Source organism: Corvus kubaryi, unplaced genomic scaffold (assembly GCF_017639235.1).
Source record: "Corvus kubaryi isolate FWS band 111438036 unplaced genomic scaffold, C.kubaryi_AGA036_p1.0 split3-73, whole genome shotgun sequence".
Taxonomy (NCBI): Eukaryota; Metazoa; Chordata; class Aves; order Passeriformes; family Corvidae; genus Corvus; species Corvus kubaryi.
The window spans coordinates 30,900,517-30,924,072 of NW_024582091.1; the positions used below are offsets into that span (position 1 = coordinate 30,900,517).

Here is a 23,556-nt window from a genome sequence, read left to right on the forward strand (position 1 = left end):
CCAAAGTAGCTGCTGCCGTTTCAGGTAACACATGTTCTAAAGTGTGCTGAAGGCAAAACAGCTCTGTTGAAAGGACCAAATATAATAATTTCTGATGGAAGTTTCATGAAAATGGAATTATTTTGAAAACCAAAATGATCATTCCTTAGCTGAAGTTTTTTTTTTTTTCAGATGCCATTGCTAGTGTATTCTTTCTCATGTAAATATAGTGTTTCCTAAAATTAAAGGGACAAGTTATCTCATTACTGTATGATCTAACATTCATGCAGCCCTTCTAGTTAGCTCTACATGAAGCTTCCAGATGCTAGACTTGATGATCTGAGTGGTCTTTTCCAAATTTAATGATCAAATTTCACTTCCCAAGGTGTGATGTTATGAAGGATGTTATAAAAATCAGTTGATTTGTAATCTTATATGAAGAAAGGAGGCAGTGATTTTAATCTGTCACTACCAAAGCTAGATTGTGAGTCAGTTTTATAAGAGCTACTAAATGTCAAACAAATAGAATAACAACAAACTTAGGTTAAAGCCTTGTGAAGTACCACTTTCCTGTCAGTGCACCTAGCTCATTTTCTTCATAGAATAAGAGAAACATAGAATCACATAATGGTTTGGATCAGAAGGAACTTTTAAAGATCATCTAGTTCCAGCCAGCCATGGGAAGGGACATCTTTCGCCAGACCAGGTTGCTCAAAATCCTGTCCAACCTGATCTTGAGCACTTTCAGGGATGGGACATCCACTGCTTCTCTGGGCTGCCTGTTTCATTGCATCACCACCCTCACAGTAAAGAATTTCTTCCTTATGTTCAATGTAAACCTCCCTCTTCCTGCTTAAAAGTGTTACCTCTTGTCCTATAAGTACAGCCTTGGTAAAAAGTCTCTCTCCATGTTTCTTATAAATCCTCCTTAAGTATTGAAAGGCCACAGTAAAACTTCCTCAGAGCCTTCGTTTCTCCAGGCTGAACACCCCCAAACCTCTCAACCTGTCTCCATAGGAGAGGTGTTCCAGTCCTCTGATCATCTTCAAGTCCGTCCTCTGGGCTTGCTCCAGTAGGTCCACATCCTTTTAGTGTTTGAAGTCTCAGAACTGGATGGAGTATTCCAGGTGGGGTCACGTAAGAGCAGAGGGGGAAAATCACCTCCCTCGACCTGCTGGCCATGCTGCTTTCTAAGCAGCCCAGAATATAATGCCAGAAAATATTTTCCAGGCACTAAAAACTCTTAAAAACAATGGGTTCTTCTGCTCTTTCTTTGTGGGGAGATTTCTCTTTCAACTGAAAAAGCTGTTTACTGCTTTTATTATTATCTCATTATCAGCAAGGGCCTCTGACTTGAGGTGTGCAGGTGTTCAGAACATAAAAATAGCAAAAGCACAGCTGAGTAGTGTATAAAAGAGCACAGCTGCAAAAGCTTCACCTTCCATGCCAACCACGGGCCTAGGCTTTTCCAGGCGATCCTATCCTCCTTATTGGGTCCTGCAATGACAGTGCTCTGCAGGGCTGGACATCTAGAAACGGGCTGGTCCTCAGCTCTGAGTGGTTACTCAACTACTCGGGGCACTAGGAGTAAAGCAAGAGGAGCCGCAGACTGCTGGAGCTGATAGAAGCCCTGCCTGAGCTGAAATGCTCTAGAAGTGCAAAGGATCAGTCGAGGAGGAATAAAGAGTAATTCACTGTACATGCCAGCAGCACCTGCCAGCTCAGGAGAAAATATACAGAAAACAGTCTTATTTCAACAATAGTTGATTCTGCAGCATTAGGCATTTAGAAAAAGTTTCAGTTCAGTCACACAGAGGAGGTTAGCATAAAACTTTGGTAATGAAATGTGAAACATCTGTATCTGCAGAGCAGCACTAAGATCCCTCAGCTGATTTTAAACAGGCTTTGATATTGGCAGCAACCTGGCCACAGCAGCCCTGAGCTCAGCACAGGCTGATTTATCCTTGTCAGGGGGAGTATTTGGAAATGGTTATAGTGTAGTCAGCTTCTATAACAAAAAAAAAAAAAGTAATGAATTCTGCAAACAAGAGGAAAAACAAAACATGTATGACTTTGTACGCAGACAATACTGAAGTTCTGGAGAAAACATTGCAGCTTCTTCCTAGTGAAAAGGGTTAAAATTAGATGAACATATCCCTTGTAAATGACCAAATGAAAATGAATTCCACAAACTGTGTTGCATAGTTATTTATGGGGTGGGTATGGATCCCTAGCATTAGTAATATACCCTGAACAGCTCCTGAGGTAGATGGGAATGATTGCCTCCAGCCAGGTCCAGCCCTTGTCCTCACCTGGTAAACTGCACAGGATGCACTCATAAACCTGTTCGTGCTGTGCCTGCCCTCTCAAGCACCAACCCCAGTTCTGTCACTAGCCCTGCAATTCTCTGACTGGGGACAGTATGAAGACTTTCCTACCTGTTTCTGTCTGTCAGTCAACTTGCTTCAATGAAATTTTCTGTTACTTTGGCACATTCCTAATGAGCTTCTGAAGAGAATGCTGGCAATGATAGATATGTATCACATATTTCACTACAGAAATCAGCTGGCAGACGACTTGTGAGTCATCAGGCCCCATCTCTCTTGTCAAGCCTGTATCCCCCTGTCGGGTTTGTTTGACAGGAGACCAAAGAGGCAAAATGCGCTGTGGATTGCATGGCTATGCAGACTGATGTAGCAAGTTTTACTTTCACTGGAAATGTGCCTAAGGAAGTCAAAGAAGCACATTGAAGATCAAGAATTAATCTTTGAATCATGAGCTTGGGCAGCCAAAGGACTCACTCAAGCTTATGAAGTAAGGTGGTGGTTTGTCTTTGTGGGCCAAGGAATACAAGCTATCCCATGAAAGTGGACACAAACTGAAGGGCACTTGAGTGTCACATATGACTTCACTGCTAGAAACTGGAGAGTCACTGGAGACTTCCATCAGTCAAGGCCAAACAAAAAGTTCATTGTGAGCTGGGGTCCCAGAGGCTGCTACCACTTCATGAAAATTTTCCTGGGAAACAATGGTTGCTAGTAGAACTGGGCTGGAAGGGTTGTCACAGAGATAGATGCATATTACAGAGAAATATGCAACTTGTTCTCTAAAACCCCTGAAAGAAGAAATCTCATTTGTGACTTTCCTCAAGCAATTTGTCAAATAGACAATAGCTTCAGCAAACTGCAAGGGGCAGAGATCCTGGGCTGTGGGAAAGGAGGTGGATATGGGGTGCCCAGTGGTCTCCAGGGGGTGGCTGCAGCTATGGCACTGTGTGGGACTGCAGGGCAATTGGGATGTGGAGCATGATGGATGTCATATGAACTAGAAATGCTGCACTGGAATGCTGGTCATTGTTTGGTGGTGGTGTTCTTTTGCTTCTCTTGAGAGAGGAGTTGTTGAGGAAACTCAGCCTTCATGAGGCCTTTGGTGGAGCCAGCCAGGAGTGGCAGCGGCGCTCAGAAGCTCCAGTGGCAGTGTCCAGCAAGGAGGGGTCACACAGGCACTGGGTTAAACTCACCGCTGCCACACTCCTCATTCCACAGAGCAACACTGGAGAAGCCTCTCCCCACATGTGCTCCAAAAGGACCAGTTATACATTTGACCGAGGACACAATACCCAGAAACTCCTTAGGGGAAGGAAAGGGCATCGAAACCTCCTGTGCCTCCTCCCACGAGGGCCATAACCCCTCGAAGGTTCATGCTCGCTCATGTTCTCCACAGCTGTTGTGAAGCTGTGGTTTGCCCCTGTAGGATGGAAGAGCTTCAAAGGGCAGGGTGGAGAGCACTTTCACCCAGAACAGCCCCGGCCTTGTGGCAAGGGCGTGGGTTTTGATTTCCTTGGGCACAGGAGGGTGTAAACCCCAGCTTTCCCACATCTAGGGTAAAAGCCCTGACCACAGAGCTCTTGAATGTAGCAGAGGAGAGCAGCAACAGCTGCCGCTGCACTTCGCAGAGCAGCTCTCTGTGTTTTGGGAATGTTCATTGGCTCTACCCCTTGGGCAAGATGGGTGCAGGTGCAGGAAAGCTGAGTTCATTGGATCTGATGGTGCCAGAGTGTGAGTTAACTGGGTGCAGTGACATGAGAGGCATTTCTGGACATGCCCACAGCAGAATTTCAGGAGTCTGGAGAATTTTAATGTGAAAAGCTGGCGCCTCCGGAGTTTAGGCGCTTCCAGGGTGTGGCAAAAAATGAGCAGGAATTTAGAAGTCTGCAGTTTTGGATGTAGGTGCTTCATCCTGGTAGAAAAAAATATCTCCTTTCCTTCTGTCAGGCTGGGTACAGTTCCCCGAATTTGCAGTGTAACTCCTTGCTGAGTTAGGAACAGTTTTTCTCCAATTCAAGGAGCATTATGCCTGGCAAAAAAATAAAAACTATCAGCAGAAATGATGCCACAATGTTCTGACTCTATAAGATTTATGGGGCTGTGGGAAGCTAGTTTGGATGAATCATAAATAATTGCATGTAACATACTAATGTAGTTGCAGAGTGGGAGTGAGTTTAGTTTTATCCATTAATTCAAAAGACCCTCCTTGTGAGCATTTGGGAAAAGTAATTTAGCAAATTCAAGCATGAGTCAAGGTAACTTAAATTAGAAAAAGATCTTCCTAAATGGCTAAAAATGAAATGAAAAAAGAAGAAGAAATAAAACTAGGTGTCACAATCTAACAGCCCTTTTTTACACAAAAGGTTCCATAAAACATATGCATAGCTCCTAATATATTACTGCAGAACAATTCTTTCTAGTTTTATAAAGATATCATGTGTCATTTTAACACTGATAATAAATTGTGTATTTAGCAATATGTGCAACACATTCATTGATAAATGCTTTGGGCACAGCGCTAGAGTCAGCTGTCTTTGTTATTAACATCACATCTCCCAGACTCAGTGTTTTGAGAGGCAAATTTGACCTAATGCCCAAAGTCCATACAGCCAAGTGGAAGAAAAATTACCACTAACAAACGACTTGTCAACTACTAGCGTTTCATAGGTTTGATGTTTTGCACTGGAGGCTGATGTTATCTCATTGACCTTAGCTTATACTGGTATTCCTCTGTGACATCAAAGAATTTCTTTTGGTTGTAAATAGTAACAGTATCAGTCCCTAACTAGAAAAGTTCCCAAGGATGAGAAAAAGCCCCATCTTTTTTGTGTCAAAGCTCTAAATTATTGCAAGGAGACAGAAGACTCCCTGAACAATGGAGATGAATAGGAGGGTTGCACTTAAAACGAGAGGCTGAGAGTTGTGCTGAAAGAAGCTCAGCCTGGTTTCCTAGAACTGGCTCTTCAAAACTTGTCCTAAGAAGCTCATATTCCCACTGCTACAGCATCTCTTCCTAGTTTTGCCTCCTCATATCTAGGCTGAGAGGTCCCCTGAGCCCGATGTTGCTAATATGTCAGTATTGCTACTATGGGGTGTCCCGGATTCGACAGAACAGAAACAGACTTTAAGGCAATGCTTTTATGCCAGAGTTTTTAAAAGTTAAATGCACAAGACACATAAGGTATTCAAAAAGGCAAAGAACTGGAAAGTAAAACCTGAGTCGGTCAGTGACAGAGCCAGGACTATAATATAAATATCCGGCTGCCTACTCAAAGACTGATTTTTTGGATATCTCTGCCTGTCATTCCACATCTGTTTTTTCCAACAGAAGGATGTATGTAGCATGTGATTTGCCCAATAAATATGGTTATATTTCCTCCCTTTCATTTTTCCCTGTCCAGAAACAAACTTACAATTAGAACTGGCTGGGAACTTTTAACAATGTCTTTTTCCACAAAAAAAAAAAAAAAAAAAGTTTACCAGTATGGGTTTAACTGGTGTGGGATTTATTGTCAAAATGAAAATGAATCCACACTATAATATATGTTATTTACCTAGAAAATAAGGTACCTGGCATCAAGCCTGTAGCCTATATGAGGAAGAACAAGGGTTTGAATCAATTCTCTTGAATGCTCAATGAAGGCATATTCTATTGAGTGTTTCTATTTGCCTTTCTTAAAAAGAGAATATAATCTAATGTATAAACCTAAGAGATTTTTTCCCAGCGCTATGTCTTTTTTAGCACCTGTACTTTTCCAGTTTAAAATCTACAAGTGAATACTTTCTCAAGCATGAATTTCAGAAATTCTACTCTATAATTGTCCTGAATAATTCTTGGCCTGCAGATTACTTGCAATTAGTGTGTTGTGACTGTCATGTATTCAAAAAGATAAGTTTGTTTTGATTATGTAAGGTGGGAGAAATAGGTCATACAGAACACTTCCATTCTGACTGGCTGGGGTCTACACTTAGATCCATGTTTCTGTTTTGGAACTCATATTCTGCACATTGTTGATGACTACTAGTCTGTACTTTAACTTTTCTGTTTGAAAATGTCTGGCAGTAAAATAATTTGCTTGAACAGAGGAGGGTATAAGCAGAGACATATTTTCTAAACATTTGCCTGATTACTTTTGCAAATTGTTTTTGCCATGATTTCCCAGACTGTTTAACATCCAGATCAAGCACTTTGAACTTTAGGATGGGAACTTGATGTGAGAAGATATTAAGGAAGCGAATGCAGATGTAGAAATAGATTTGAAGCAATTACATGGAAGCCAGTTTATCCAGATCCTCTATCTGCCTGGTGGATACCACACCGAATTTGGTATTCTGGTTTTCCACCCCTCATCCCCAACTGCATGTCATGCTGTGTACACTTTAGGTGTGCTGCGTGGCTGAGACAATGTAAAGAAAACCTAAAGCTACTCTAGTGTCTCTTCGGGACCAGACAGTGGCTCTTTGGGACTTTGCCTCTGGAGGTGTTTGTACCACTACAAAAGGGCAGACATGATCAGACTCCACTCACATTCATGCCATTCCCAGAGTGGGGAACCTGCTTCAAAATCACCACAATGCTTGAGCAGGAGCCACCTGGCACCCTGAAAGAGGAGAGTTGGCTTTGCAACACTCAGGCACTAAGTGACTTAGTTGAGCAGACTGACTGCTACAGTGTTTATACCACATTCCCCTTTGGATGGTGCAGTCCTCCATTCTCTCTAGTTCGCCTTTCCTCAGAAAGCCTTGGGAAAGTGATGGTCCCAACAGGCTGAAGATAACTATACATGATAAACCTGTACAGAAGCTATGTAAACATATGTAGTGCAGCCTTAGCTCTCAGGCAACATATTTTCTACTCAGTGAAGCTTGTCCACTCAGGTTCAGCCTGGCTTTTACTTGTGTTCACACAATTGCTTACCAGCCTATAATGGAGCAAGTTCTTGTATACGTGCAGTGGAGGCAGAGGAAACTCATTTCTGCCTGTATATTTTTGATGTTAAAATACTGTCAGTGCATAATTAGGTTATTTTGTCCCTTTTTTTTTTTTCTTTTTTTTTTCTTTGAAGGGCCAGATTTGAAGGCAATTGAAATGTACATCTGAATCTTCATCTATCAGAAGCTGGAGAAGACTTTACCCAAGCAAGTAGTCCCACTAGTGCTGCTGATGAGATGTCTTCTATGGAGAAAGACTATATCAAGGAATTGCAAAATTAGAATAATATAATTTTTTATGTTGGAAAAGACCTCTGAGATCCCTGAGTACCCCTATTAACCTAACACTGACAAGTCCACCACCAAACCACGTCCCCATTAGTCTGTAGGAGTGGCATTCTATACCTGAATTCTTTTCCTTCACTTTCTAATGCAAGAAGCAAAAGTCCTAAGAGAGCACTACTATAACTTTCCCAGAAGTTGTATCTGTATTTTTCTGAGGTTAATCTCTTTTCTGTAACAAGATAGACTGTGCATTGAAAAGCAAATGCAAAATCCTTGTCTGCTCCAACACACTGGAAAATACTGTTGCTAATCATCCTGAAACAAGCTTGGACTGGCTGAGACACACAAATAAAACATAATTTTAAAAGCAAATATTTCTTGAATTTACCAGTTCCCTTAATTTCTACTTTACATTGAAGGTGCCTGGGGCTCTTTCCTGGACTGATCTTCCTCCTGATTGAGGAAATAATAGACATTCAAGTAAGCCTAGTCACAGAAGCTTTTTGTTAGGACTAGTTCTTGCTTATAAAGAGCATTTTGCCGAGTTTACATAAATTCTAATTTATTAAGGGATCAGATTTTACATTGAGGACATTTATGCTGGCTAACAGGAAAATTTTAGGTTTAGGATTTCAGGAGTACTTTTTTCATTATATGCCTGCTGGTGAGCAGAAGTATTTCTCTGGAATTTTGTGACAGCAGCAAAACTGTGTTTATTTTTTTTTTTTAAGCTCAGGGTCACCAAATGTATGTCATTCTGGTTAGCCATATTCAGCAAATGTAGATTTAGATGATTTAGCAAAATATTGAAAGGGAATGAATGTTATTTTTACTTCTGTCATGAAATAATATTATTGTGACCAAAAACTTATTCTATGTAAAATATATAGATAAGTAGATTAATTTCTGGTTTTGCCTACTACTTTCCCTAATAACACTTATAAAACACAGGTTATTAAACACCAAACATACTATTTTCCAAAGACCTCTATGAAGTAGCCATGTGTAATGACTGTACATTCAGAGCTGTGTGTGTTTCACAAATTTAATTCATTTGCCAATTTCCTTGATTTGCTAAGCATTTACAAATGAAAAAAAAATCCCTGTTCTAAAATTATACCCTATGTTTTGCCTCACAGCAAATTTTTTGGGATGTCAACTAGTCATTATATTCATATGACTGGTTTTTTGGAATGGTTTTTAAAATATACGCAAAATAGCAATCCATACATGAATTGGAAGCTTTGGAGCTTCATATTATTTTTTAATTACACATCAGTGCTCTAAAAGTAAGTGTGAAACACTTCACACTGATTCCAAGTATCATAATGCATTAGTGCTAGGTCTCTTCTAAACCTCTAAAAACAAAGAATTATTTGCCTGGGGGGTAGATTGCTAGAATGTTGGGCATCCTAACAACTGGATTCTCCAGGAGCAGGAAAAATCCATGAGCTAACTCAAATGATGAAGGAACTCTGCAGATAGTCACAGATTCTTTAGTTTATCCTTGGGCTGCAGCACTACTAGGAATCCTACTAATAAGCTTCATCCTATCTCCTTGTGGCTGGTCTGCACCTCCCATTGCTGCCTTTCCCTAGTCATAAGAGGAGTGAGAAGGCAGAAGTACCAGTAAGACAAGTATAGTAAAGAGAAAGGTTTCTTTTGCAGAAGCTGTCATTTGTGGAAGGCAATATGTTCCACCTTCTAAGCAGAGAAGTAAATACACACGGTGAATGGTCCCTGTCTCACTCGCCCTTTGCGCTGATCCGAAGGTTGTTAAATTTACAGCAAAAAGGGAAAAGAACATGAGACATGCTTTTAGTGAAATGTTAGTCTTCAGAGCAGTCTTAATCAAGGCACTAAGGAGTACAAAGAAAAGAAATGTCTTCGATTGTCTGCCTATGCTAGAATCTAATGTAATAAACAAGAGAACTGAGAACTGCTCATTTTATGGGCTTAATTTGACTTAGATGGTATTGATACATTTGGAAAGATGTTCATGACTTTAACTTAAAGTTATAGAACTTAATATAAAAAGGGACCAGCTGAGCAAATTAAGAGAGTGGTACTTCATCAGAATGAAGCTATTTGTTTCTGGATCAGCAAAAATTTGGAAATAAATTATATTGTTGATATTAATCCTAATCGAGTAAAGTTCTAGCAAAGAATACCCAAAGTCTTCTGCTGAAAACCACACCAAACTAGTAAGCAGGATGATCATATCCCTAAATGTGTGTCCACACTATGCAAGGGGAATTGTCAGCACTGAAACATCTTTAAAATTCCATGAGGTTTTAGAAGCAAATTTCCCATCCCAAAAAATACCAAATCAAATCACTAAGATGCTCTTTTAGCCCTTCACTCAACAGGTGGAGTGTACTGGTAGCATGATTAATAATCATGTGCTCGTATATATTATTTTAGGCATTTATAAGAAAGTCTTCCTTTCCCATCGTGATTCAGTGCGAAAAAATACAATAGAAAAATCTAATTTAATTCAGTGAGTTTAATGGTACTTTTTGTATTTATACTCTCAATTTCTGGCTACTATATTATTACTCATCATATATAGGCTGCTCTGGCAGTTTGCTTTACTTGCATGAGTAGTTCCATATGGGTCCTTTATTCCAAGGAATTTTGGGAGTCACTAATATCTGGACAAGGGACACTGATTACTGAATTCCTGGCTCCGTTTTCAGCTTGGGACTGACTAGTATGTTTATACAATGCAAAAGTCAACCACATGATGCCTAATTCATACTTACAGCACTACATGTTCCTATTATTTTGTGTAATAATATATCATTTACTTTATAAAGGCTTTTCTCATTCTACTTTATCAGTGGTTCACAGACGAATTTAGAAACAAGTTGAACATCAGAACTTGTAATTTTTCTAAGCCTCTGCTTAGAATCTTTTTCCTGTCCATGTTAATTATAAATTGCATTCAACACACTGAAGACAGTTTATTTGCTTCTTCTGTTTATCTGTTTTGCCTATCTGCAATACCATAGTGGGAATGGCATGTACAATGGCAAGAAAATGACCTGTGTCAAACAAATAGATGGTTTGCACACAGATAAAAAAAGCAAAACCAAAATATTTGCAACATAAATCAGATTTTTTTCTTTCCATCTTTTATTTTTCTGTAGTTCAACATGAATTGAAGATCTGAACTGCTACCAGAAATAATTGTACATGTATTCCTTCATCAAAAGGAAGTGTGATGTTTAATAACTTTCCTTGCTGTTTCTTGTCCAAGATCTGGACTGAATTTTTATTTCCCCATAAGGGAAACTATATTTTAGTGTCCTAAAACCTTAAGGCAGCTTAGTCTGATTGGATTTGCTTTCTATGTAAATTTCTCATTCTTCCTGTTGTACTTGTCATTAATACATGATATTTCTGTTAATGAAAAAAAGAAAGAAAACAGTGCAAGTAGTAGCAAGGGAAGTGCACTAAATATGAAGGAACAAATAATAAAGTCTGCGAAAGGCAGGGGTGAACAGGCCTAATATGCAGCCCCATTTTAACACTTTAGTCCTAGCACAGCACTGCAATGTCACCCTGGAAAAAAATACCTTAAATATAATGATGGAAAATTTTTCAGTGGTACTGGCAGATATTTACTTGACTTTTTTGATAATAGGACTCTGAGCTGAGGTGTGACCCAGTCAGACCAGCCTCATGTTCTTGTGCATGAAAATATCTGAGATGGCACATGCAGGCTACTTTCTGATGAAATCTCCCCAACACAAGTAGCTCACTGAAAGTGAATATGTTCAATAGACAGGCTGCCCACCTGAGAGGGTTAAATGACTATTTCCCACTTAGGTCCATCTGAGAATTATTAAAAATGCATTCTTAATTTTCATATAGCTCTTTCTGGATGGATTTGAGTTCACTACCTGTAGGCACCTTCCCTGAAGAAACTGGTTGATACCTACCTTGAACAATGGCCTAATCATTAGAGTACATCCAGGGACTGTGACACCTGAATTTTGGTCAAGTCCCACAAGGCTGGACAACAGAGTTACCACCCCCACAAAGAGCACGCTGGTCTAGAGTAGGACATTCCCATTGTGTAGGGTATTCAGGCATTTTTTTGCCTGAGTTTAAAGCTGGGATCCCAGGAGTAGAGATTCAGGCAGGGAGGGAGACCTGGCAGGAGTGAGGCTCTCTTGAGAGGCGGGGCGAGTACCCTGGCAAAATTCAGGGGTGTGATTTGCCCCCAGCCCAATGCTGGCCTGTGCTTCACTGACAAGTAAGAGAATAAAAGCAATGAGGAGTCTAGACAGCAAACTTGTATCTCTGTGGCCTTGGGGATATATGGAAATTCTCTTAATGTCTTCTGTATACATCTCCACATTTAAGTCAAGGAAAAGCACAAATGGGAATCAAATCCTTCTTTGCTGAATAATTTTTATATTAAGATAAAAATTTCCTTTTAAAGCATATGTTTTGAAAGGCTTCTCACACTGCTGCTTCAAGGAAGTTAAGGATGACCTGTTTCCCCGAGGTTGGTACCACTGAAGTGGAAGCAACTGGAGGGAAGGGGAGAAGAGGCAGCAGGAGGGCAGCTAATAATGACAGAGAAATCTGAATTTCACTGGGGAAGACAAATAAGAGATAACCACAGCAAATGGAGGATTAAACTGTGAACAATGTTTGCTTAAACCTAGAGTAATTTCTAGCTACAATTGCTTGACTTCCAAGCAAACAGTTTGTTGCCAAATTAGAAAAGTTTGTCTCAAATGACCTGAACATGATTACAGTTAGAGGTATATTAGGATATTCATGTCTGTAATAATTACTAAGCTTGTTTTTTATGGCTGCTTTGAAATGTAAGTAATAACTTCTGTGTATTTTATTTCTGCTATGAACATCTGTTTCAACCACAATTTTCACAAGGCTTTGCTTCAGTCATTAGCTGTGGAGGTGCTCAGGCAAAGTGCTACAAACCCAGACAGGTCTAAGCTTTCTCTTGCCTGAATTTCAAACAGCTAGAAGAACCTTTTAAACAAAATGCGTGTCTCAACATCATTCCATTCCTCTTACTTTGTCCTAAGAAGAGGTTCAATATTGTTTCAAATATATATTAATTTACACTTTTTTGTTCCTCTCTTTAGGTCCTGACAGTCAGAACAATCATTCATAAGTGTATGGGGTTGAGGAGAAATACAGGCATGTTGAATTAAGCCTATATAAGTTGTACATATTTTTTAATTAACACCAAAAAGTATTTCTTTACCCACTTTCTTATTTTCTAGGCTATTCATGCCTCTGTCATTTGTGTTTCTTTCATAATCATTTATGCACACATACAGATGAAATCCTAGTTACCATCCTATTCATTTGCCTATTTATTATTTTCAACATCTATGCAGAGGAAGATAGAAATTAATGTTGTCATGCTGTGATGTGATTTCAAATTCATACCAGAATTAGTTGAACATGGCTGTGCTACTTACAAGTGGGTGACTGGTCATGAATGATAACTTGCAAGTGGAGAACGTATATAATTCCAGAGCAACTCCAAGAAACCAAACAATTCCTACTTGAGGCATAGTTGAGACAGTTAGAGAGTGTTCAAACAGTTAAATGGGTAATTTTATATCCTTCCTATGAACAAGCCAGAAGTAATTTTCACAATTACTTGTGCACCTCAGGATTCAGATAACCTCCTGGTTCCTCTTAATTTGCCTATGATGGATAGCAGAAAAATCCTGTGGGGAGAGTTTTATCTGGTATAGAACTGAGGCCTGATGTGAAACTCACTCAAGTCAAGTAGGGTCTTCCAAAAAAATGCCAGCTCAAAACAGGTCTTTTGTGGAACAGTAGGACGCAGTGTTTCAAACAGTAAATGAAAAAAAAAATTCCCACAAAATCATCTTACTGCTTTAATGTTAGCTGTGGGATGATACTAAAAGCACATAATCCAAAAAGAGCAGACTTTATGTCAGAGATTTCTGTCACCAGGTGACACCAGCAAGTAGATTTTTTAATTTAGCTTTCTCATGTGTTTTCTGATATTTTAATACATATTTCATGCATTTTTGTTTTGTTTTTATTGTTTTGTTTTGTTTTGTGGTTTTTTGGGGGGTTTTTTTGTTTGTTTTGTTTTTTTGTTTTGTTTTCTTCTTCAGGGTAGTTTTTTGTGATGTCTATTCTATGTACCAGACGAATACATAAAGTAATAAAAGCATGTTAATTTCATTTTCATAAGTATAGCAATGATCAAGATGGAAGAGATCAATTAATCTTGCAAGCAGACTTTGGAGTTATAATTGTAAATGTTGACAACCCTCAAAAATAATTTTTTGGCATATAGAGAAAAAGATAATCAATTACCAAATGTTTTTCATTTTACGCAGTTTTCCATCACGCTGTAACTGTACAGGCAGCTAACCTGACATTTGGCATTCGCAGATGAGTTTATAATCCAGAAACTCTTGTGAACTGCCAGCCAGAAACAGCAATGTTGCCATTTAAGGATGTTTGGTGGAATAAATTTCTTGATATGATTATGAAATGGGACACATGGAAACCAGGTCTGCAGATAGATAGCCTGCAATTCTCAGGAAGAGAATTGGAAGCAGAGGTCAGAGTCCCTTACAACTAGACCTTCCAGACATTGTAATGTTATTTTGAAGGTAAAATAGGGGGAGTGTTGGTGGAGAATATTTGGATTGAAAACTAGTGGATTTTTGTCGCATTTTTAACCATATAGTGATTTTAATTTATGTTGTTAAATAATTTAGATTATCTCAAGAGTGAAGATTAAATTTCAGGGATCTTTCTTTTTTATAAAATGCTTCTCTTAACTGCAGGTCTGCACTTGGACCCCATTTAATGTATTATTTGGTTTAATATTACATTAGAGCATACAGACTAGCCAAAACACAGCCTCATTTAACATCTGGCAAATAACTGAGCCAAATAATGAACCTGAAGCACTCCTTTTTGGAGTTTCTCTTTCAAGTATGTGAAAGGTGATGGACTTGTTTCATGAAAAAAAAGCCAACACATATTTGCGAACAGAGAAATTACAAGACAAATGGATTGTAATGAAGAAATTTCCTTTAGGTGATGGATGGCTGGTCCTCATAATTATTTGCAGGGTGAAAAACGTCTTTCTTCGAAAGCATTCAAAGAGGGACAACATTCAGGATTGCCCCTGAGGTGTCCTAACACTGATCCTTTCTGTTCTGTTTCCCATTTCTGGTCTTCTGTATGTCAGTGATTTCTCAATACTTTTGCTTGGTGGAGGGGAAGAAATAAAAGAGTTGAAAATCATCCAGTGCAGACTTGTAGAAGAGGTTAGCAAAGTGATGGTTACAAAGTCTTTGTTAACAGGCTGCATGCCTTTAAATCATACCCATTTTTTTAAATGTAATGAGGAATTTTGTTGAAAATAATTTTGTTCTTGTTTTCCCTTTGCCCCCCCCAGAAACAACCTTTTTGGAAGTCCTTTTCTCTATAGTTTTAAGATATTATTTATTTTTTTCACTTCTCCCATGCTTTTGAGATAGCTGCCACTTCTCTGTCGTTGCTCCCACCCAAGTCCATATCTCTTTGAACTCACCAGTTCTTCCTTAATTTAACCAATGCAAACTCAGTATATCATCTTTAAGGTACCACTTTTTTACTTCTGTGGCACTACTAGGTGTCTTATTGACACATAAAACCTGCAAACATACTGGACTTTCTTAAAAATTTATTTTCCCTTCATAAAATAGATTCTACAGTAAAGTTTGGGATAATTTGGGATAGGGAGACAGGAGAAAAGATGGAATGGGGAAAAAGAGAGTTTGGTAGCAGGAGAACATCTCACACATAATGCAGTGGCTGTGTCACGACTAGCTTTAAACATTGTTCTTCCAGTCAACATTTCAATAACACTAAATTACTTTCAGAAAATATTCTGTACTTTGGAGGATAATTCTGCCTGCAGGTGTAATATTAATTCTTTTATACATTTTGCATACCTCCCTCATTCCTTTCTGACAGCATGGTTTCAAGTTTCCCAAACTTCCACAGATTCTTTCTGACTTACGTTTTTTGATCCTACATCCTTATTTCTGTATTTTTTGGATTGAAAATGATATAATTCATGGTAAATCCAAGAAGTTGGAAGCAGCACAAAAATTTCAAAAAATGGAACAGTATCTTCACCATGTTGGTATTAATTTGGACCACGGTCTGTTCATAAATCACTAGGGAACCTCATCTTTTACTTAATAGTATTCTATGAAAAATAATTCCAGTAAATTACTTCAGTCCTTAGATTTTGGGCCAATAGGAGTAACAAATCACAGACTGTGAATGTACAAATCTCCTTCAATCCTCATTGTGGAAAGTTTTGCTAACTACTGAAAAACTGCTAACTACACCTAAAGACATGATCTTCAGGGCCAGTACAGGACATTTTGCCACTCAGTGAGAACACAAATGTGGATTTTTTCCTGGATATCATTGGGGTAAATCTTTACGCACAGGCCTGCCTCTGGGCATACACTGGGAGCGGCAGAGCTTACAGGACCAGTTTAGATTTGTGGTGGAGGATATCTTCTCCCTCAAACCCTGCCAAGTGATGTACGTGCAGATAACAGAGGCAAGAAGGAGAGCTCTAAGCAGATGTAGAGACAAAAAGGAAGCAAAACGCCTTTATGGGAATGGCCTTTGCCTCCTGCAGGTCTTGGAAGACCTGATGGTGCTCTGGGTGGAACCCTTCAGATCTTCTCATAGGGGAACTGAAACCTACTAAAGTCCTTTCTGAAAGGAAGTTTGCCCTGCCTTGATCAAAAGAATTACCCATGAAACAGTCTGTGCAGTCTGGGAAAGCTGCATTTCCCTACTCTAGATCTCATAAGCCCTACAAAAGCTGACATATGGATTTAGGAACCCTAAACATTTGCATAAGTGTCCTTTAGTGATTAAATAATTGCCCCCTGAAGCACCCCAAAAGAAGCCAAAGGAAAGAGGAATCACCATCTACAAAAGATTAAAAAGAATTTCTGGTTTCTCAGCCAAGACATTTTGCAGTTACTATGAGCCAAAAAAAAGTTAGGAAAATTTTCAAGAGGTGAAACCACTTCCTTTTTTGAACCCTCCTGTCTCCCAAACATCTTGTTGAATTTACCTCAAACTTTCCATTAAATTTCTACTTTGCCAGAAACTTAATGAAATTTCAATCAGATTGGTTTGGTCTGGTAAAAGGCAAAGAGCTAAAAAATCTGTTCTGGAGTGAAAACCTGCTGCTAACTTCAGTATGGAGAGAATATAAAATGAGAAATCCACCAAAGTGAACCAGGAGCATGGGTTGTGTGCATAATGCTTATTTCTGAGCAGTAGTATCTAGTGTCATTTAGACTGATGTCAGAGCGTAAAAACAAAGCTTAATTTAGATCTCTCTTCAGCACTTTGTGCTACCAGCTAAAACAAGCATGTCAGGAAAAGAATATGCCACCTTTCAGTTTCTTTAGTGCTGCTGTCAGAAGGAGTTGATGCCCCCCATGATTTGCATAATCTCATGGAAATGTGATTATTCTCAAAGTCTATTGATAGGTTTTATTCCTAAAATCAAGTAGCTCCCTCTACTGGGCAGTTCATAATGATCTTCTGCCACTGAGAATATAGACGTCTTGACTTAAGTAAAATGCCTGCATAATTATCTACACTACAGAATCGGAAAATGAGACATTAGTGTAGAAGTGTCAGGGTGAGTGCAAGAATATAAAAGCATAAAACCATTGTGAAAAACTATATACTGTATTTTGGGGTTCAACTCTATAAATTTCAATGAAGTTTGGCTATTTAACACCAAAATAGAGTTGGCCAGAACTTTTTGGTTAGCTTCATATTTAGATTTCAACAGAAGCTGGAAGCCTGAGCAGACACCCATGGGTTCCATTTGTTGGCACAGATATTTTCTCTCCAGGTCAGTGAAGGTATACAGCTTTTTTAGAAATATTTGGAAAGTCAGCCCATGGTCCCTTCCACGGCAATGCAAGAGGTGCATATGTTGATTCTGCAGCACTACTGAACTGCTGTGGTTTTAGAGGCTTATGCACAGCTGATGTTCAGGACATGCACATACGTCAAGAAGGCAAACTAGACAGATTGCCCTTCCTTTCACACCACTTCAGAGCCCTTAGTGGGTTCTCTCAAGGTTGAGAAAAATTTGGCTGTTACTGTTTCAGCCTCCATAAATGCCTGATGTCATTTGCTCACAGAACCTGGCAAAAACCTCTGTCTGATCTCTCTCAGTTGCGCTCTCTCTCCCTCTCGTTCTCTCTCTCTAAGGAAGCTTCATCTAAATGGCTATTTTGTTCTTTGTATTCCATCTCCTTTTCTAGCCCTCCCCAGGAGTGCTGCGACACGACCGACCAGAAGCACCCCACCAGAGACTAAAGACAGTTTCTAAGAGCAGCTGTGCAGGATTGACCTGGTGATGTGGCACTTGGCTGAGAAATCAATCCTCTGAAAGCCAGCTCTGAACAGCACTGAAATCAGTGAGGGTCTTCCTGTCAGTTTAGGGCAGCTTGGATCAGGCCCATATGAGCATCTGGATGCAGTTTGTTCAAAAGTGCCTGCACTCTCCCACCTTTTATCTGGTATCACTTTTTACAGCACTAAAGGAAAGCCTCAGCCTTACATCTGATGCTCTGCTGTTTCATGATTCTTTTCCAGTAATGAGATTAATATGTGACTTTCTCATCTGTTTAATTTATTGTTGCTGTAGATTTAGATTTTTTTTGTCTGCTCTCAGTATATTAACCTCAAAGAATGTGCAACAACTTTTCTCAAGTGCACCAATTGCTTTTGGTGATTTTGGTACGGGGCTTTTTGTTTTTTGTTTTGTGTGGGGTTTTTTAAGTAGGAATCTAAATTTTTGCCTGGTCTAAATATACTAGGTCACAATATTGGCATTGAATCAAAACAAAACATATTTGGGAGACGTGAACTCCTTGGCAAACGTGATACAGAGAATTTTAGTAGAAAAAAGTCTAACTTAAAACATTTTTGTAAATCATAGCAGGAGTTAGTCTGTATTTGGTAAATTCTGATGCTTTATTTCTTGCACCTATCACATGGAAAATCATGCAATTATTTTAGAAAGTTCAATTTCAAGTATTCAATAGTTCCTGTGAGAAGATTTTATTCTCACTAGTGCACAGCTACATAGACAGAAGGAGCAGAAGTACTCCTTCGTGGCTGGAAATTCCTCAGATTTCAAAGCTGGAAAATTTTAGAAGTGGCTACTCAAATGTGTCATGGAAGAGATAATACCCTCTCTGTTTGTCTTAAAAATGTGGCCCATGAGTAATGTCAAAACACTTTTATTTTACTGAAATATGACCTGATTCTGTAATTCTGGCTTTACTTAGGAAAGAATTGGTTTGTTAAAGAATTCACACAAGCCTATTTTCAGCAGTTACAGAAATGGGTGGGGAATACAACTTAAAATAAGGTAAAATTTCATCCTATGTAGAAGATTTTAGTAACACCCACGGTAGAATCAAGTTATATTTTTGTATTTAAAATGAAATACTGACATGTTTTCAAGGCAGATGTTACATATAATTTTGTATTATCCTTTGATGTTAGTACACACTGGTAAAGAATTTTCAAGAGTGCATAGACTTGGCATACTGAGAAGAAAGATTTAGAATATGATTGTTTTGAGTTGGAAAAATTTCAAATAATGAGATTTTTTTTCTATATTTGCAATTGGAAATTGGCAGGAATTCTTCACAAAACTGTTGGATTGCACACTTAACTTGCTTGTACCTGTAAGAAAATCAGCTTATTCTTGTAATATGTTAGCCATCCATCCCAAAGAGTTGTGAAATATAATTGTCTCCAACATTTCCATATAATTCTTTTCTCCTGGACTTTTGAAAGCATTTTTACATGTACCATAAATTGCAAATTATTTTATTTAAAGCTGTACAGAGGAATGGCTTTTGTAGTTTGCACTATGATTTCAAAGTTTTTGTTCCTTGTAAACCAAAGCAGCCCTTTTCAACTTTTGTACCCTTAATGAAGAGAAATTCTAAAGAAAATACACCACCTTTTGAAACATCCAATACATGCTATTTTTTTGGAAACGAGACAGTTTCAAACATTAATATTTTTTACTGTAATAATGTATTTTAAAATTTCAGCATTACAAAATTAACATTAAAAGAAATTTTGAAAAGAAAATTCGTATTTATCACCTCCCCAAACTTAATTAATTTGATATAAATTTTTCAGTTATTTTCCTAGATTTTCCTTTCAGGCAAAATTTCTGCTTTCCTTTACACAATCTCTGGTTACATTTTAAATGGGAGAAATATAAATAAATTTTGGAAAAGCTGATATAAAGCTTATTGGGCAGGACACTTCTATTTAATAAAATGATAAGGAAGTTATGGGAAGGTCGGGAAACACTGAGGACAGAACCTGAAGATAAAGGCTGAAAAGTCTGGAGAGATATGAAGGTTTAAAACATGCAAGTGCTAGGCACAAAAAGGAGATGGTGATATAACTAGTAGACAGGTGAATGAATTGAAAAATATGGCTAATAATTTAATTTTTTTAAAAAAAACTGGTATAAGTAAAAGCCTATTTGTGTGAAGAGAGAAACTAGAGTAAGAGAAAATGAAGATAGTGGAAGAGGTTACAGTGGGTAGACCAGGGAAGTAGTTGGTGACTGAAGTTATGCTGAGATAATATATAGATCCACAAATAATTTCCATATGTTTTAATGTCTTTTATTTTTCTCCCAAATGCCTGCCAGAACATCCTTCCTTTTTTGTTTCTCTTTCATGCAACAGTTTCTTCTCTGATATTTATTGCCCTGCTTGCTAACTGTCCCTCTCTGACCAAAGTTCCTGATTTTTCCTATCTGATCAGCATGGAAGAGGCACATCCACATGAACATGGAGTCAGCTGTGTGAGCCGCTTCACCCTGAGGCTCTGACATACATCCTGTGAAGAATCACGAGTCCTTTTCATGGATCTGACAAGACATACAGCAGCACAGAGCTCATCATAGCTTGGCATGAGCAGTGGTCTCTTGTTTCAGCATCAAGCTTGTTCCCTGATTTTATCCTCCTTGCTTCCAAATATTAGATTGTCTCAGAAGATGTTGCTTACATCATGCTTATCACTTTTTCTTTAATAGGAGGAGAGATAGTCCAGGCTGAATATGGTTGAAGAGCTATGCAGTCAAGAATATTCCACTTTCATGTGATAGTGTATTCAGTGTCCCTTGACATTCCCCTTAAGCATCCCTCATGACTTTCAACCCACACATCCATAAAGTTATTGCTCCAGAGACTGGTAGTCCAGTGAGTGGAGAGCTGGGAACTCCATCCCCGAAAATGCAGTGGGAGGTGTCCAGCAACTACTGAAAACAATGGTGGGAGGAGGACTGTTCTTAGGGACTAATATCTGTCCAGGGATAATCACAGGCTCCACACATCAGTGAAGCCAACTGCAAAGGTCTCAGTGCTTTCAGTGGGGGAGTGGATGGTGTCCTATGGGCAGGAATAGTAAGAGAATGCTTAGCATAAACCAGCCGAAACAAGTTGTCAAATGGCGTAGGTGAGCTCTTTGTATGGGCAGGGTTTTATGGGCTGCTTGAGTCAGCTGTTTTGGACAATTACATTTAAAGGCAGCAACAGGCACTGAGTCACATTTGTACATCTGAGTTCATTGCAGAACAAGTTGCTTTAGGCACCCTCTGTGCATTGTCAGCCTATTTTGCACCCTACTCAAAGGACAGATGGATTGCTCTTTGCCAAGATTGCAGCTAATGTGCTAAATACATTAAGGAGTCATAGCTTACTAGCAAGGAAGTTTGGGATCATAAACGCAACAGAAGAGCTGGTGTTCAGCAAGCCAGCACTTTAGCAGCTTGATATTAATATTATGAACAGTATCAATAATAGACACATAACAGCTTTTACTTTGGATACTTTACCACTCAAGATTTTGAACTAAAATAATCCCTGATACTTTAAAAAACCTTTATTAAAATTGCCATGCAAGTCTGTTATGGAAGAAAAGATACATAAACTGTATTTTCTTGATATGGAAGAAGTAACCAACTGGCACTCAGTGCAGTTGGATACAGTCTGCAGAAGCAAGATTTGGCTAACTTAACATTCAGCCTTCAAAATTCAGGACTAATTTTCCCAAACTGCAATTTGCAGCTGCCAGAACATGCCACTGCTTTCATGTTCCCGTGTTCTTTATACATATAATTTTCAAATTATGGACCTTACTAATCCACAGATACTGCTTCAGACAAAGCAGATAGGTGCAATAAGAAATGCAACAGTGATTGCTCGCATACAAAGCAAAGGGATTTTTAAAACATCTACATAATTAGGAAACAGAGTAAGCAGGATGGCATGCTGTGGTGCATCCTCCCCACCCCTGCAGAGCAAAGTTTCAGCATGGGGATGGTCCATGCAGTGGGAAGAGCTGTTTGGAAAAGCCCTCTTGTCTCCGGGAAGGAAGTGCTCCTTTGGGAATCTTGTCCAGGTGTAGAAGTAGGGGGAGGAAAAAACAGAGGAAGGCAGCTGCTCACCCTTCAGCAGCTGAGATGAGAAATCTGTGACATGAGGTAAAAATGAGGGTTCTCCTGGGAAAAAAAGAGTCAATTGTCCAGCCAGGACACTCTTGTATCTTTGCCAGAGTATTTATATTCATGATGCAAAGAAGAAGATGGTGTAACATGGGAGACTCAGACAGACAAATCTTAGTCAAAATAGATCACTCAGCACATTTTACAGGTGTTAATTGTGACAGGAGAATACTTTTACTCAAAGCTGCAAGTACAGAGGATGCTCAGGGGTGCCTGTGTGTGACAGGAGCCTCCCAGTAGAGAGACGTTCCCTTTGCTGCTCAGTAAATACACGCCTGTTTATACTACTTTGACATCAAAAGTCCTTGCAGGAGTATAGCTGTAAGCCTGCTAAGGCCATTTTAGTGCTTTTGTTGGGATGATACTACTAATATAAAGTTGGTTAAAGCCCCTTTTTTCCGAAAATACTTTTCTGTAACATAGTATCTCTTACCACACACTGCATAAGCCTGGATTGCCATGAGTCCGAGTAGAAACTTCCTCAATTCCTACACAGTTTCCAGATCGGTTTTATGAATTGTTGGTGTTATTTGGCTACCTTTCAGCCTTTGAAAATATTTACAAATCAGTGGGAGGTCCGCTGGATATACACCTATGGAAATATACTTGTGGGAACCCAGCTGCAGAAGGAAATGGAGCTGCAGGAGGCTGCAGCTTAGCGCAGGGTAAGGGCACTGGTAAGCACGCAGTGTCCTGGGGCTGACAGAATAGGTAACTCAAGTACGTCTGCATGTGATGCAATCACAGCTCTCTGCCTGCAGTGTAGGCATGCCTTTGTAGTGACTGCTTCCTACTCTTAACGCTAAAAAGCCAAAGAGTGGCGTCTACAAGTCTGCCTGTGGGAAGGAGAGAGAGAGAGGGACTCATTAAGTGTTATTATCTTGTGAATAGACTTGGTCAGACAAAACAATAGGATAGCTGAAGCTTAGGGGAAAGCTCCTCTGTGACGCATTGGGGTCTACATCAATAGCGTTTCTTCAGTGACAAAGCCAAAGAAAAAAGTTCTGTTACAGCCCTTTGAAAACAGAAAAGCCAAAGAGGTGAATGCAAGGACACACATGGGGGCGTGAAAGATGGACATAAGGTAGGAAGGGAAAAGGCTGCTCTTCCAGCAGTGAAATGCTTCAATGAAGTTATTTGTGACTGGAGAAGCAAAGAAGGAATCAGGTATCTGGACATCTACAATAAAGAAAGAAAAGAAGCAATGTGGAAGATGAAGGATGTTGTCCAGCTTTTCAAAAAATCTAAGAACCTCAATACAGGAAAATATGTGTAATTTCACTTGGACCAATGCATTTCCCATACTGTGAAAACAGAGGAGTTCTTGGGATTTCCCTAAGTGTACATATCTTCAAATATTCCATGGACTTACAGAGTGAATGTAAAATG

The 23,556-nt window shown here is 39.1% G+C and overlaps 1 long non-coding RNA gene across 1 annotated transcript in view; it reads right to left on the reverse strand.

The window, feature by feature from the left end:
* The window catches only part of LOC121659343, a 39,477-nt gene that overhangs the window by 10,439 nt on the left and 5,482 nt on the right, over positions 1-23,556 (reverse strand). The window lies entirely within an intron of this gene.